The sequence below is a fragment of the Hydractinia symbiolongicarpus genome, chromosome 9, assembly GCF_029227915.1.
Source record: "Hydractinia symbiolongicarpus strain clone_291-10 chromosome 9, HSymV2.1, whole genome shotgun sequence".
NCBI classification, from domain to species: domain Eukaryota; kingdom Metazoa; phylum Cnidaria; class Hydrozoa; order Anthoathecata; family Hydractiniidae; genus Hydractinia; species Hydractinia symbiolongicarpus.
The window spans coordinates 11,294,993-11,308,677 of NC_079883.1; the positions used below are offsets into that span (position 1 = coordinate 11,294,993).

The following is a 13,685-nucleotide window of genomic DNA, read 5'->3' on the forward strand; positions in this document are numbered from 1 at the left end:
ATTATGCAGCCAATCAGAAATTACTTTCTTAGCACCAATCAAATGGTTTGTTTTGAACCTTAGCTGTCAATCAATATGAGAAATAAAACTTTGGCGCGATAGTGCATTTTAGACCGTCTTGTGTATCCGTACTACATCGACTTCTTAAAATATGGCTCGTACAAAGCAAACTGCACGTAAATCTACTGGAGGAAAGGCTCCACGAAAACAACTCGCCACTAAAGCTGCGAGGAAAAGCGCACCAGCTACTGGAGGAGTGAAAAAACCACATCGTTACAGACCTGGTACAGTTGCTCTCAGAGAAATCAGAAGATACCAGAAGTCAACCGAGCTCTTGATCCGCAAGTTGCCTTTCCAGCGTCTTGTGCGAGAAATTGCTCAGGACTTCAAAACAGATCTGCGATTCCAGAGCACAGCCGTTATGGCTCTGCAAGAGGCTTCTGAAGCGTACCTTGTTGGCTTGTTCGAGGATACTAACTTGTGTGCCATTCACGCAAAACGAGTTACAATCATGCCTAAAGACATCCAGTTGGCAAGAAGAATTCGTGGGGAACGTGCCTAAGCATCTTACCAAACAAAAACGGCTATTTTTATAGCCACACATCCATAAAAAATATTACGGCTAGCTTTTTATATCAAACTTTGTTCTGCTTTCTGTTTAAATTTTATGCTACATAAAAATTTTATGCTACATAAAGTTTGACAATGTTAAAAATATGAAGGGCAAGAAAAGTAAAAGCAAGAAAATAAGAAATTTAAAAACGAAAATACTTAAACTTAGGGAATCTAATCTTAAAATTACTCTTTTTTAACTGTTTAAGTGACTTAAACAAGTTTAACTTTGTACCAAGATAATGTTTTTTTGTAAATGTGTGGCTATAAAAATAGCCGTTTGTTAATGTAATAGCCAGATACACACAAATTATTTTTTTGCGGTCTTCTTTGCTGCCTTTTTGGGAGTCTTTTTGACCTTCTTTGCTGCAGGTTTTTTAGCAACAGGCTTCTTTGTGGGTTTCTTAGCTGCTGGTTTCTTAGCCGAGGCTTTCTTTGTGGCAGGCTTCTTTGCTGCTTTCTTTGGCGTGCTCTTCTTTGCTGGCTTCTTTTTTGGTGTACTTTTCTTTGCAGTAGGCTTCTTTGCCGTTGGCTTTTTTGCTGCGGCCTTTTTCTTTTTTTACCTGACCTAGCTTGAATGATCCAGAAGCACCAGTGCCTTTAGTTTGAATCAAATCGCCTGATGTTACTCCTCGTTTAAGAGCCATTTTCAGATGATGATCTGAGTTTTCAGCAACTTTGTAATTTGCATGAATATATTTTGTAATAGCTTGGCGAGATGAACCACCGCGTTCCTTTAGGGTAGCGATAGCAGCCTTGATCATGTCCACATATTTAGGGTGATCAGCTGTCTTCTTTGCAGCAGGTTTCTTCTTGGGTGCGATTTTCTTTGGAGAAGCTGCTTCACTCATTTTTAATGTTTTCTTACAACAATCCAACGATAAACGATGCTTGTTATCACAGTAGAAGTATACTAAACATTACCGTGTAAATGAGATATAATTTAAGACGGTGCGAAGTATGCGGACGTAAAAGTACCACTCCCGGGAATTGATTTGGCGCGAAAACAGAAATGTGTGTTTCTGTACATCGTATAATGTCCGTTTTGGGAGCCGCGACTATGCGAAAGCATGTTAATTTTTATTTGTAGCACGACGCAATAGTCTGAAAGAGAAGCTGCTGGAGTTTGAGGTCTTCAGCATTACATCTACTCTGTTAATTTGGGCTTCTTCCGCGCCCGTGTTAGGATTTTCATAAAGCGTTCTTTGGTTTGCGTTGCGTATGTCGGCCTACATCATCGACACGGCCTGTTTCCGGCTATTAGGAGCAATTCATATATTGGGCACTGCGTTTCGACTTTTTTATTAGACCACAGTAAAAAAATTCACTCACAGAAGTCCCTTTCTTTCATGGCTACAAACACGAAGAATTCTGTCGTAAGTAAAACGAATGCGCAAGCCAAAATAACGATGGGGCGAAGTCATAAGCATGGCCCTGTGGCCCAATGGATAAGGCATCTGACTACGAATCAGGGGATTCCAGGTTCGACTCCTGGCAGGGTCGCACTGTCGCATTTCGGCTGCATGGTCTACTGTGTAACGCGCGCGCACGTTCTGGCGTAATGCGTTGATAAACGGAATGTACGCAGTCATATTGGAAAGTAATATCACGCACTTAGTATCGTCGCCTTTGTTAGCATTCATGTAAGTTACCATCCACTCGCTACAGTCGCTCTCCATCCTACGGCTAAATCAACAGCCGTGATTTTTACTATGTCGCCGTCCATCCGTACGCGGTGACAGTTGTAAGCTTTACAGTAACGTGACATGCTCCACAAGCAGTTACGGTGTGTGGACGATGCCTATCATGGCAACGCTTGTTCTTTATCGCTTCTCGGCCTAATGGCTAAGATCAAGTGTAGTATCTGTTCTTATCAGTTTAATATCTGGTAGGCCATTCTCTGAATGGTCAGTATATTAATCTGATTTTTGGCCTTGGGTCATGGAGGTGGATTCATTCACGCCGTGACCACGGGTTGCCTTCGTGTTGCACTATTACCGATGGCGGCCCACATAAGCAATAAAAGAATAATAGCAGTCCTCTTTCCGACGGCACTCTGCATAGTCTACGGCGGGAACAAAACGCGTACACTGGGGGAGAATACAGCCTATGCCCCGCGACACGGCAGTTTATAACACACTCAAGCCACAAGCATTAACAAACTTTGAAGGGTACCCTCATGCTACGGTGCAGTTCCAACTCATACTTACCTGACGGGGAAGTAAAGACTGATCAATGAGGGTTTTCTTCCAGAGTGAGGCTCTTGCATTGCACTACGCTTGGGCTGACCTCTGCGATTACTGCAAACGTCAGTAACTCGACCGTACAATTTCTGGTAGTGGGGGCCTGCGTCCGCGCTCGCCCCCTCCTTAAGTCAAAATGAATGAGCTTAGAAAAGTTGCGCGGCCAAATGTCGGTGGTGACTTAAACGCTAAGGTAAAACCTCGCTTGGCTGTTACGAAACGTGATTGCGATATAAGTCCTCGGAAGGCGGCGGAATTTTATTTTATTTGCCATTCCGTCAGGGTTATTGGATGATCGGCAATAGATCGAGTTTGTATGCATTTGAAAGCTCTTTTTTCTCGTACTATCACCTGAAAATGTCGTAGGAAAATGTCATAGGAAACACTTTCAACAACCGCCACGTTCCTTAATTGTTATAACAAGAAATATATCACAGCACCATTGAAATGAAAAGGCAACAAATGAAAATGAAAAGCCTACGACACCGGGAGTTCCCAGGCGGTCCCCCATCCAAGTACTATCCCGGCCCGACGATGCTTAACTTCCGTGATCAGACGAGAACGGGTGTGTTCATCGTGGTATGGCCGTAGACATTAGTAGGGGCAAATACGTGCAATTTATTTTGACGTTGTGATCAAATTTTTTTATTTAATTTCTTTGAGTTACTTAGGACAAGGCGTATGCATGGATTATCTATTAGACTTTAAGGTTATAGTTTTGTGAAAAAAACAATGTTTTTTTAAAGATGTGTGGCTATAAAAATAGCCGTTGTTTTCTGAGTGTAGCGGTTTACTTCTTCTGTCCTTTGTCGTTCTTCTTTGGGAGTAAGACAGCTTGAATGTTTGGCAAAACACCACCAGCTGCAATGGTTACACCGCTCAAAAGTTTGTTTAATTCTTCATCATTACGAACAGCCAATTGTAAATGTCTTGGAATAATCCTAGCTTTTTTGTTGTCTCTTGCTGCGTTACCAGCCAACTCCAATATCTCAGCAGATAAATATTCCAAGACGGCTGCTAAGTAAACTGGTGCTCCAGATCCAATTCGGTTAGCATAGTGCCCTCTACGAAGGAATCTATGCACTCTACCGACTGGAAATTGAAGTCCAGCTCTTGAGGATCTTGTCTTGGCTTTAGCCTTAGCTTTTCCACCTTTTCCACGTCCAGACATAACTGCGATTTGATTTGTAAGTTAATACAAAAACGTACGAATATTTAACGTAAGTGTTAACGAAATAAACTTTACTCGTTTTTTCATCATAAAAATAGGATCGAAATCATGTTTTTTTAACCAATCATAATTAAGTATTAAACAAAAGATTTTTTTTTAACCAATTAAATTGCGTATCGGCGTTTTCGGATCGAATTCGATCCGATTTTTTTACTTATAAACAAAAAGTTTTGACTTGCAGTTTAATGCTTATTTACAAGTTAAGTAGCAAAAATTTTTAACCATGTCTGACGCAGCAGCTAAAGGAGGAAAACAGGCACCTAAAGTAGCCAAGAAAGGTGAAAAAAGAGCCGGCAAAAAAGGAGGAAAGATTGGTGGAACTGGTGAAAAGAAACGCAAGAGAAAGAGAAAGGAAAGTTATGCTATTTACATCTACAATGTTTTGAAACAAGTTCACCCAGATGTCGGAGTTTCAAGCAAAGCTATGAGCATCATGAACTCATTTGTCAACGACATCTTTGAGCGCATTGCTTCCGAAGCTTCGCGTTTGGCTCTTCAAAACAAAAAGTCGACCATCTCTTCTCGTGAAATTCAAACCGCAGTACGTCTTCTCTTGCCTGGAGAACTTGCAAAACACGCAGTCAGTGAAGGAACAAAAGCCGTCACAAAATACACAAGCAGCAAGTAAACCAACGTCTACCAAACACAAACGGTCTTTTTTAAGACCACACATCTTTAAAAAAACATTTACTTGGCGTCACTACAAGTTAACCGAAGTTAATAAAACTTCTAAATAATGTGCTTAAGAACACTAGCCTACATTTAAAATACTTCCCCATGTGTGTGTGTGGATTAGCTTCACTTTTCATACGTATTATTAGCTGTACTTGCAGAAAAGACAAGTACATTGATCCATGTTATTGCTTACATTTAACTTAACCCAGCTTTTCACGGAAACACTCCCAGGCAAATTAACCCTACAAAGTATTTCTAAATTTTTTTTGTGTCATATATGACATAGTATCGTATAGCAATAAATGTAACTGTGACAAGACTTTACACATTGTGTAATTTGGAAGCGTGCACAAAGTAATGTTTTAAAAGATTTGTGGCTATAAAAATAGCCGTTTTTGTTGAGCAATGACAACGCTTAACCTCCGAATCCGTAAAGAGTTCTTCCTTGACGTTTTAAGGCATAAACAACATCCATAGCGGTAACGGTCTTGCGTTTAGCGTGCTCTGTGTAGGTTACAGCATCACGAATAACATTCTCTAAGAAAACCTTCAGTACACCTCTGGTTTCCTCATAGATAAGGCCAGAGATACGTTTGACACCACCTCGTCGAGCAAGACGTCGAATAGCAGGTTTTGTGATTCCCTGAATGTTATCACGAAGAATTTTTCGGTGACGTTTAGCACCTCCTTTTCCCAATCCTTTACCTCCTTTTCCGCGTCCAGACATATTGATATAGTTGCGTACAGAACGAGTACAAAAACAACGTTTGAGTTAACAGAATTCAGACAGCTTTAAAAAGAGGCCATAAAATTACCTACTGCTCGTGGAAACACCCTAATTAACCAATAGAGTTGCGTCATTACAAAATGTTCCGAACATTTTGTACATTTTTTTAAGTAAAACTGTAGTTTTTTTAAAAATTCGTGGTCTTAATGTTTCAGTAAGGCAATAAATTTGGCATCGTTGGAATTCGCCAAACCTTCTGCTACTTACTAAAAAAAAAAAAAGTCAAAAGCTTTTGTGTATCAGAAGATACAGCCGTTTTCCCGTAGCCAAAAAACACAGATTTTATAAAAATGTTAAAGTAATGAGCGTAATGTCATTATGCAGCCAATCAGAAATTACTTTCTTAGCACCAATCAAATGGTTTGTTTTGAACCTTAGCTGTCAATCAATATGAGAAATAAAACTTTGGCGCGATAGTGCATTTTAGACCGTCTTGTGTATCCGTACTACATCGACTTCTTAAAATATGGCTCGTACAAAGCAAACTGCACGTAAATCTACTGGAGGAAAGGCTCCACGAAAACAACTCGCCACTAAAGCTGCGAGGAAAAGCGCACCAGCTACTGGAGGAGTGAAAAAACCACATCGTTACAGACCTGGTACAGTTGCTCTCAGAGAAATCAGAAGATACCAGAAGTCAACCGAGCTCTTGATCCGCAAGTTGCCTTTCCAGCGTCTTGTGCGAGAAATTGCTCAGGACTTCAAAACAGATCTGCGATTCCAGAGCACAGCCGTTATGGCTCTGCAAGAGGCTTCTGAAGCGTACCTTGTTGGCTTGTTCGAGGATACTAACTTGTGTGCCATTCACGCAAAACGAGTTACAATCATGCCTAAAGACATCCAGTTGGCAAGAAGAATTCGTGGGGAACGTGCCTAAGCATCTTACCAAACAAAAAACGGCTATTTTTATAGCCACACATCCATAAAAAATATTACGGCTAGCTTTTTATATCAAACTTTGTTCTGCTTTCTGTTTAAATTTTATGCTACATAAAAATTTTATGCTACATAAAGTTTGACAATGTTAAAAATATGAAGGGCAAGAAAAGTAAAAGCAAGAAAATAAGAAATTTAAAAACGAAAATACTTAAACTTAGGGAATCTAATCTTAAAATTACTCTTTTTTAACTGTTTAAGTGACTTAAACAAGTTTAACTTTGTACCAAGATAATGTTTTTTTGTAAATGTGTGGCTATAAAAATAGCCGTTTGTTAATGTAATAGCCAGATACACACAAATTATTTTTTTGCGGTCTTCTTTGCTGCCTTTTTGGGAGTCTTTTTGACCTTCTTTGCTGCAGGTTTTTTAGCAACAGGCTTCTTTGTGGGTTTCTTAGCTGCTGGTTTCTTAGCCGAGGCTTTCTTTGTGGCAGGCTTCTTTGCTGCTTTCTTTGGCGTGCTCTTCTTTGCTGGCTTCTTTTTTGGTGTACTTTTCTTTGCAGTAGGCTTCTTTGCCGTTGGCTTTTTTGCTGCGGCCTTTTTCTTAGGTTTTTCTTTTTTTACCTGACCTAGCTTGAATGATCCAGAAGCACCAGTGCCTTTAGTTTGAATCAAATCGCCTGATGTTACTCCTCGTTTAAGAGCCATTTTCAGATGATGATCTGAGTTTTCAGCAACTTTGTAATTTGCATGAATATATTTTGTAATAGCTTGGCGAGATGAACCACCGCGTTCCCTTAGGGTAGCGATAGCAGCCTTGATCATGTCCACATATTTAGGGTGATCAGCTGTCTTCTTTGCAGCAGGTTTCTTCTTGGGTGCGATTTTCTTTGGAGAAGCTGCTTCACTCATTTTTAATGTTTTCTTACAACAATCCAACGATAAACGATGCTTGTTATCACAGTAGAAGTATACTAAACATTACCGTGTAAATGAGATATAATTTAAGACGGTGCGAAGGATGCGGACGTAAAAGTACCACTCCCGGGAATTGATTTGGCGCGAAAACAGAAATGTGTGTTTCTGTACATCGTATAATGTCCGTTTTGGGAGCCGCGACTATGCGAAAGCATGTTAATTTTTATTTGTAGCACGACGCAATAGTCTGAAAGAGAAGCTGCTGGAGTTTGAGGTCTTCAGCATTACATCTACTCTGTTAATTTGGGCTTCTTCCGCGCCCGTGTTAGGATTTTCATAAAGCGTTCTTTGGTTTGCGTTGCGTATGTCGGCCTACATCATCGACACGGCCTGTTTCCGGCTATTAGGAGCAATTCATATATTGGGCACTGCGTTTCGACTTTTTTATTAGACCACAGTAAAAAAATTCACTCACAGAAGTCCCTTTCTTTCATGGCTACAAACACGAAGAATTCTGTCGTAAGTAAAACGAATGCGCAAGCCAAAATAACGATGGGGCGAAGTCATAAGCATGGCCCTGTGGCCCAATGGATAAGGCATCTGACTACGAATCAGGGGATTCCAGGTTCGACTCCTGGCAGGGTCGCACTGTCGCATTTCGGCTGCATGGTCTACTGTGTAACGCGCGCGCACGTTCTGGCGTAATGCGTTGATAAACGGAATGTACGCAGTCATATTGGAAAGTAATATCACGCACTTAGTATCGTCGCCTTTGTTAGCATTCATGTAAGTTACCATCCACTCGCTACAGTCGCTCTCCATCCTACGGCTAAATCAACAGCCGTGATTTTTACTATGTCGCCGTCCATCCGTACGCGGTGACAGTTGTAAGCTTTACAGTAACGTGACATGCTCCACAAGCAGTTACGGTGTGTGGACGATGCCTATCATGGCAACGCTTGTTCTTTATCGCTTCTCGGCCTAATGGCTAAGATCAAGTGTAGTATCTGTTCTTATCAGTTTAATATCTGGTAGGCCATTCTCTGAATGGTCAGTATATTAATCTGATTTTTGGCCTTGGGTCATGGAGGTGGATTCATTCACGCCGTGACCACGGGTTGCCTTGGTGTTGCACTATTACCGATGGCGGCCCACATAAGCAATAAAAGAATAATAGCAGTCCTCTTTCCGACGGCACTCTGCATAGTCTACGGCGGGAACAAAACGCGTACACTGGGGGAGAATACAGCCTATGCCCCGCGACACGGCAGTTTATAACACACTCAAGCCACAAGCATTAACAAACTTTGAAGGGTACCCTCATGCTACGGTGCAGTTCCAACTCATACTTACCTGACGGGGAAGTAAAGACTGATCAATGAGGGTTTTCTTCCAGAGTGAGGCTCTTGCATTGCACTACGCTTGGGCTGACCTCTGCGATTACTGCAAACGTCAGTAACTCGACCGTACAATTTCTGGTAGTGGGGGCCTGCGTCCGCGCTCGCCCCCTCCTTAAGTCAAAATGAATGAGCTTAGAAAAGTTGCGCGGCCAAATGTCGGTGGTGACTTAAACGCTAAGGTAAAACCTCGCTTGGCTGTTACGAAACGTGATTGCGATATAAGTCCTCGGAAGGCGGCGGAATTTTATTTTATTTGCCATTCCGTCAGGGTTATTGGATGATCGGCAATAGATCGAGTTTGTATGCATTTGAAAGCTCTTTTTTCTCGTACTATCACCTGAAAATGTCGTAGGAAAATGTCATAGGAAACACTTTCAACAACCGCCACGTTCCTTAATTGTTATAACAAGAAATATATCACAGCACCATTGAAATGAAAAGGCAACAAATGAAAATGAAAAGCCTACGACACCGGGAGTTCCCAGGCGGTCCCCCATCCAAGTACTATCCCGGCCCGACGATGCTTAACTTCCGTGATCAGACGAGAACGGGTGTGTTCATCGTGGTATGGCCGTAGACATTAGTAGGGGCAAATACGTGCAATTTATTTTGACGTTGTGATCAAATTTTTTTATTTAATTTCTTTGAGTTACTTAGGACAAGGCGTATGCATGGATTATCTATTAGACTTTAAGGTTATAGTTTTGTGAAAAAAACAATGTTTTTTTAAAGATGTGTGGCTATAAAAATAGCCGTTGTTTTCTGAGTGTAGCGGTTTACTTCTTCTGTCCTTTGTCGTTCTTCTTTGGGAGTAAGACAGCTTGAATGTTTGGCAAAACACCACCAGCTGCAATGGTTACACCGCTCAAAAGTTTGTTTAATTCTTCATCATTACGAACAGCCAATTGTAAATGTCTTGGAATAATCCTAGCTTTTTTGTTGTCTCTTGCTGCGTTACCAGCCAACTCCAATATCTCAGCAGATAAATATTCCAAGACGGCTGCTAAGTAAACTGGTGCTCCAGATCCAATTCGGTTAGCATAGTGCCCTCTACGAAGGAATCTATGCACTCTACCGACTGGAAATTGAAGTCCAGCTCTTGAGGATCTTGTCTTGGCTTTAGCCTTAGCTTTTCCACCTTTTCCACGTCCAGACATAACTGCGATTTGATTTGTAAGTTAATACAAAAACGTACGAATATTTAACGTAAGTGTTAACGAAATAAACTTTACTCGTTTTTTCATCATAAAAATAGGATCGAAATCATGTTTTTTTAACCAATCATAATTAAGTATTAAACAAAAGATTTTTTTTTTAACCAATTAAATTGCGTATCGGCGTTTTCGGATCGAATTCGATCCGATTTTTTTACTTATAAACAAAAAGTTTTGACTTGCAGTTTAATGCTTATTTACAAGTTAAGTAGCAAAAATTTTTAACCATGTCTGACGCAGCAGCTAAAGGAGGAAAACAGGCACCTAAAGTAGCCAAGAAAGGTGAAAAAAGAGCCGGCAAAAAAGGAGGAAAGATTGGTGGAACTGGTGAAAAGAAACGCAAGAGAAAGAGAAAGGAAAGTTATGCTATTTACATCTACAATGTTTTGAAACAAGTTCACCCAGATGTCGGAGTTTCAAGCAAAGCTATGAGCATCATGAACTCATTTGTCAACGACATCTTTGAGCGCATTGCTTCCGAAGCTTCGCGTTTGGCTCTTCAAAACAAAAAGTCGACCATCTCTTCTCGTGAAATTCAAACCGCAGTACGTCTTCTCTTGCCTGGAGAACTTGCAAAACACGCAGTCAGTGAAGGAACAAAAGCCGTCACAAAATACACAAGCAGCAAGTAAACCAACGTCTACCAAACACAAACGGTCTTTTTTAAGACCACACATCTTTAAAAAAACATTTACTTGGCGTCACTACAAGTTAACCGAAGTTAATAAAACTTCTAAATAATGTGCTTAAGAACACTAGCCTACATTTAAAATACTTCCCCATGTGTGTGTGTGGATTAGCTTCACTTTTCATACGTATTATTAGCTGTACTTGCAGAAAAGACAAGTACATTGATCCATGTTATTGCTTACATTTAACTTAACCCAGCTTTTCACGGAAACACTCCCAGGCAAATTAACCCTACAAAGTATTTCTAAATTTTTTTTGTGTCATATATGACATAGTATCGTATAGCAATAAATGTAACTGTGACAAGACTTTACACATTGTGTAATTTGGAAGCGTGCACAAAGTAATGTTTTAAAAGATTTGTGGCTATAAAAATAGCCGTTTTTGTTGAGCAATGACAACGCTTAACCTCCGAATCCGTAAAGAGTTCTTCCTTGACGTTTTAAGGCATAAACAACATCCATAGCGGTAACGGTCTTGCGTTTAGCGTGCTCTGTGTAGGTTACAGCATCACGAATAACATTCTCTAAGAAAACCTTCAGTACACCTCTGGTTTCCTCATAGATAAGGCCAGAGATACGTTTGACACCACCTCGTCGAGCAAGACGTCGAATAGCAGGTTTTGTGATTCCCTGAATGTTATCACGAAGAATTTTTCGGTGACGTTTAGCACCTCCTTTTCCCAATCCTTTACCTCCTTTTCCGCGTCCAGACATATTGATATAGTTGCGTACAGAACGAGTACAAAAACAACGTTTGAGTTAACAGAATTCAGACAGCTTTAAAAAGAGGCCATAAAATTACCTACTGCTCGTGGAAACACCCTAATTAACCAATAGAGTTGCGTCATTACAAAATGTTCCGAACATTTTGTACATTTTTTTAAGTAAAACTGTAGTTTTTTTAAAAATTCGTGGTCTTAATGTTTCAGTAAGGCAATAAATTTGGCATCGTTGGAATTCGCCAAACCTTCTGCTACTTACTAAAAAAAAAAAAAGTCAAAAGCTTTTGTGTATCAGAAGATACAGCCGTTTTCCCGTAGCCAAAAAACACAGATTTTATAAAAATGTTAAAGTAATGAGCGTAATGTCATTATGCAGCCAATCAGAAATTACTTTCTTAGCACCAATCAAATGGTTTGTTTTGAACCTTAGCTGTCAATCAATATGAGAAATAAAACTTTGGCGCGATAGTGCATTTTAGACCGTCTTGTGTATCCGTACTACATCGACTTCTTAAAATATGGCTCGTACAAAGCAAACTGCACGTAAATCTACTGGAGGAAAGGCTCCACGAAAACAACTCGCCACTAAAGCTGCGAGGAAAAGCGCACCAGCTACTGGAGGAGTGAAAAAACCACATCGTTACAGACCTGGTACAGTTGCTCTCAGAGAAATCAGAAGATACCAGAAGTCAACCGAGCTCTTGATCCGCAAGTTGCCTTTCCAGCGTCTTGTGCGAGAAATTGCTCAGGACTTCAAAACAGATCTGCGATTCCAGAGCACAGCCGTTATGGCTCTGCAAGAGGCTTCTGAAGCGTACCTTGTTGGCTTGTTCGAGGATACTAACTTGTGTGCCATTCACGCAAAACGAGTTACAATCATGCCTAAAGACATCCAGTTGGCAAGAAGAATTCGTGGGGAACGTGCCTAAGCATCTTACCAAACAAAAAACGGCTATTTTTATAGCCACACATCCATAAAAAATATTACGGCTAGCTTTTTATATCAAACTTTGTTCTGCTTTCTGTTTAAATTTTATGCTACATAAAAATTTTATGCTACATAAAGTTTGACAATGTTAAAAATATGAAGGGCAAGAAAAGTAAAAGCAAGAAAATAAGAAATTTAAAAACGAAAATACTTAAACTTAGGGAATCTAATCTTAAAATTACTCTTTTTTAACTGTTTAAGTGACTTAAACAAGTTTAACTTTGTACCAAGATAATGTTTTTTTGTAAATGTGTGGCTATAAAAATAGCCGTTTGTTAATGTAATAGCCAGATACACACAAATTATTTTTTTGCGGTCTTCTTTGCTGCCTTTTTGGGAGTCTTTTTGACCTTCTTTGCTGCAGGTTTTTTAGCAACAGGCTTCTTTGTGGGTTTCTTAGCTGCTGGTTTCTTAGCCGAGGCTTTCTTTGTGGCAGGCTTCTTTGCTGCTTTCTTTGGCGTGCTCTTCTTTGCTGGCTTCTTTTTTGGTGTACTTTTCTTTGCAGTAGGCTTCTTTGCCGTTGGCTTTTTTGCTGCGGCCTTTTTCTTAGGTTTTTCTTTTTTTACCTGACCTAGCTTGAATGATCCAGAAGCACCAGTGCCTTTAGTTTGAATCAAATCGCCTGATGTTACTCCTCGTTTAAGAGCCATTTTCAGATGATGATCTGAGTTTTCAGCAACTTTGTAATTTGCATGAATATATTTTGTAATAGCTTGGCGAGATGAACCACCGCGTTCCTTTAGGGTAGCGATAGCAGCCTTGATCATGTCCACATATTTAGGGTGATCAGCTGTCTTCTTTGCAGCAGGTTTCTTCTTGGGTGCGATTTTCTTTGGAGAAGCTGCTTCACTCATTTTTAATGTTTTCTTACAACAATCCAACGATAAACGATGCTTGTTATCACAGTAGAAGTATACTAAACATTACCGTGTAAATGAGATATAATTTAAGACGGTGCGAAGTATGCGGACGTAAAAGTACCACTCCCGGGAATTGATTTGGCGCGAAAACAGAAATGTGTGTTTCTGTACATCGTATAATGTCCGTTTTGGGAGCCGCGACTATGCGAAAGCATGTTAATTTTTATTTGTAGCACGACGCAATAGTCTGAAAGAGAAGCTGCTGGAGTTTGAGGTCTTCAGCATTACATCTACTCTGTTAATTTGGGCTTCTTCCGCGCCCGTGTTAGGATTTTCATAAAGCGTTCTTTGGTTTGCGTTGCGTATGTCGGCCTACATCATCGACACGGCCTGTTTCCGGCTATTAGGAGCAATTCATATATTGGGCACTGCGTTTCGACTTTTTTATTAGACCACAGTAAAAAA

General features: G+C 40.3%; 8 non-coding genes across 8 annotated transcripts; 6 read left to right on the top strand and 2 right to left on the bottom strand.

Moving 5' to 3' along the window:
• The first annotated feature begins 2,042 nt into the window (after positions 1 to 2,042).
• Trnar-acg (transfer RNA arginine (anticodon ACG)) lies at positions 2,043 to 2,115 on the top strand. The gene has a single exon. It is a non-coding gene; the product is annotated as a tRNA-Arg (tRNA).
• Positions 2,116 to 2,437: 322 nt separating this feature from the next.
• On the top strand, positions 2,438 to 2,629 carry LOC130661501 (U2 spliceosomal RNA). The gene has a single exon (XR_008988693.1). It is a non-coding gene; the product is annotated as a U2 spliceosomal RNA (small nuclear RNA).
• Positions 2,630 to 2,814: 185 nt separating this feature from the next.
• On the top strand, positions 2,815 to 2,979 carry LOC130660256 (U1 spliceosomal RNA). The gene has a single exon (XR_008987456.1). It is a non-coding gene; the product is annotated as a U1 spliceosomal RNA (small nuclear RNA).
• Positions 2,980 to 3,329: 350 nt separating this feature from the next.
• LOC130658302 (5S ribosomal RNA) lies at positions 3,330 to 3,448 on the bottom strand. Its single transcript, XR_008985519.1, has one exon. It is a non-coding gene; the product is annotated as a 5S ribosomal RNA (ribosomal RNA).
• Positions 3,449 to 7,917: 4,469 nt separating this feature from the next.
• Positions 7,918 to 7,990, top strand: Trnar-acg (transfer RNA arginine (anticodon ACG)). The gene has a single exon. It is a non-coding gene; the product is annotated as a tRNA-Arg (tRNA).
• Positions 7,991 to 8,312: 322 nt separating this feature from the next.
• Positions 8,313 to 8,504, top strand: LOC130661303 (U2 spliceosomal RNA). Its single transcript, XR_008988496.1, has one exon. It is a non-coding gene; the product is annotated as a U2 spliceosomal RNA (small nuclear RNA).
• Positions 8,505 to 8,689: 185 nt separating this feature from the next.
• On the top strand, positions 8,690 to 8,854 carry LOC130660257 (U1 spliceosomal RNA). Its single transcript, XR_008987457.1, has one exon. It is a non-coding gene; the product is annotated as a U1 spliceosomal RNA (small nuclear RNA).
• Positions 8,855 to 9,204: 350 nt separating this feature from the next.
• On the bottom strand, positions 9,205 to 9,323 carry LOC130658304 (5S ribosomal RNA). The gene has a single exon (XR_008985520.1). It is a non-coding gene; the product is annotated as a 5S ribosomal RNA (ribosomal RNA).
• Positions 9,324 to 13,685: the final 4,362 nt, after the last annotated feature.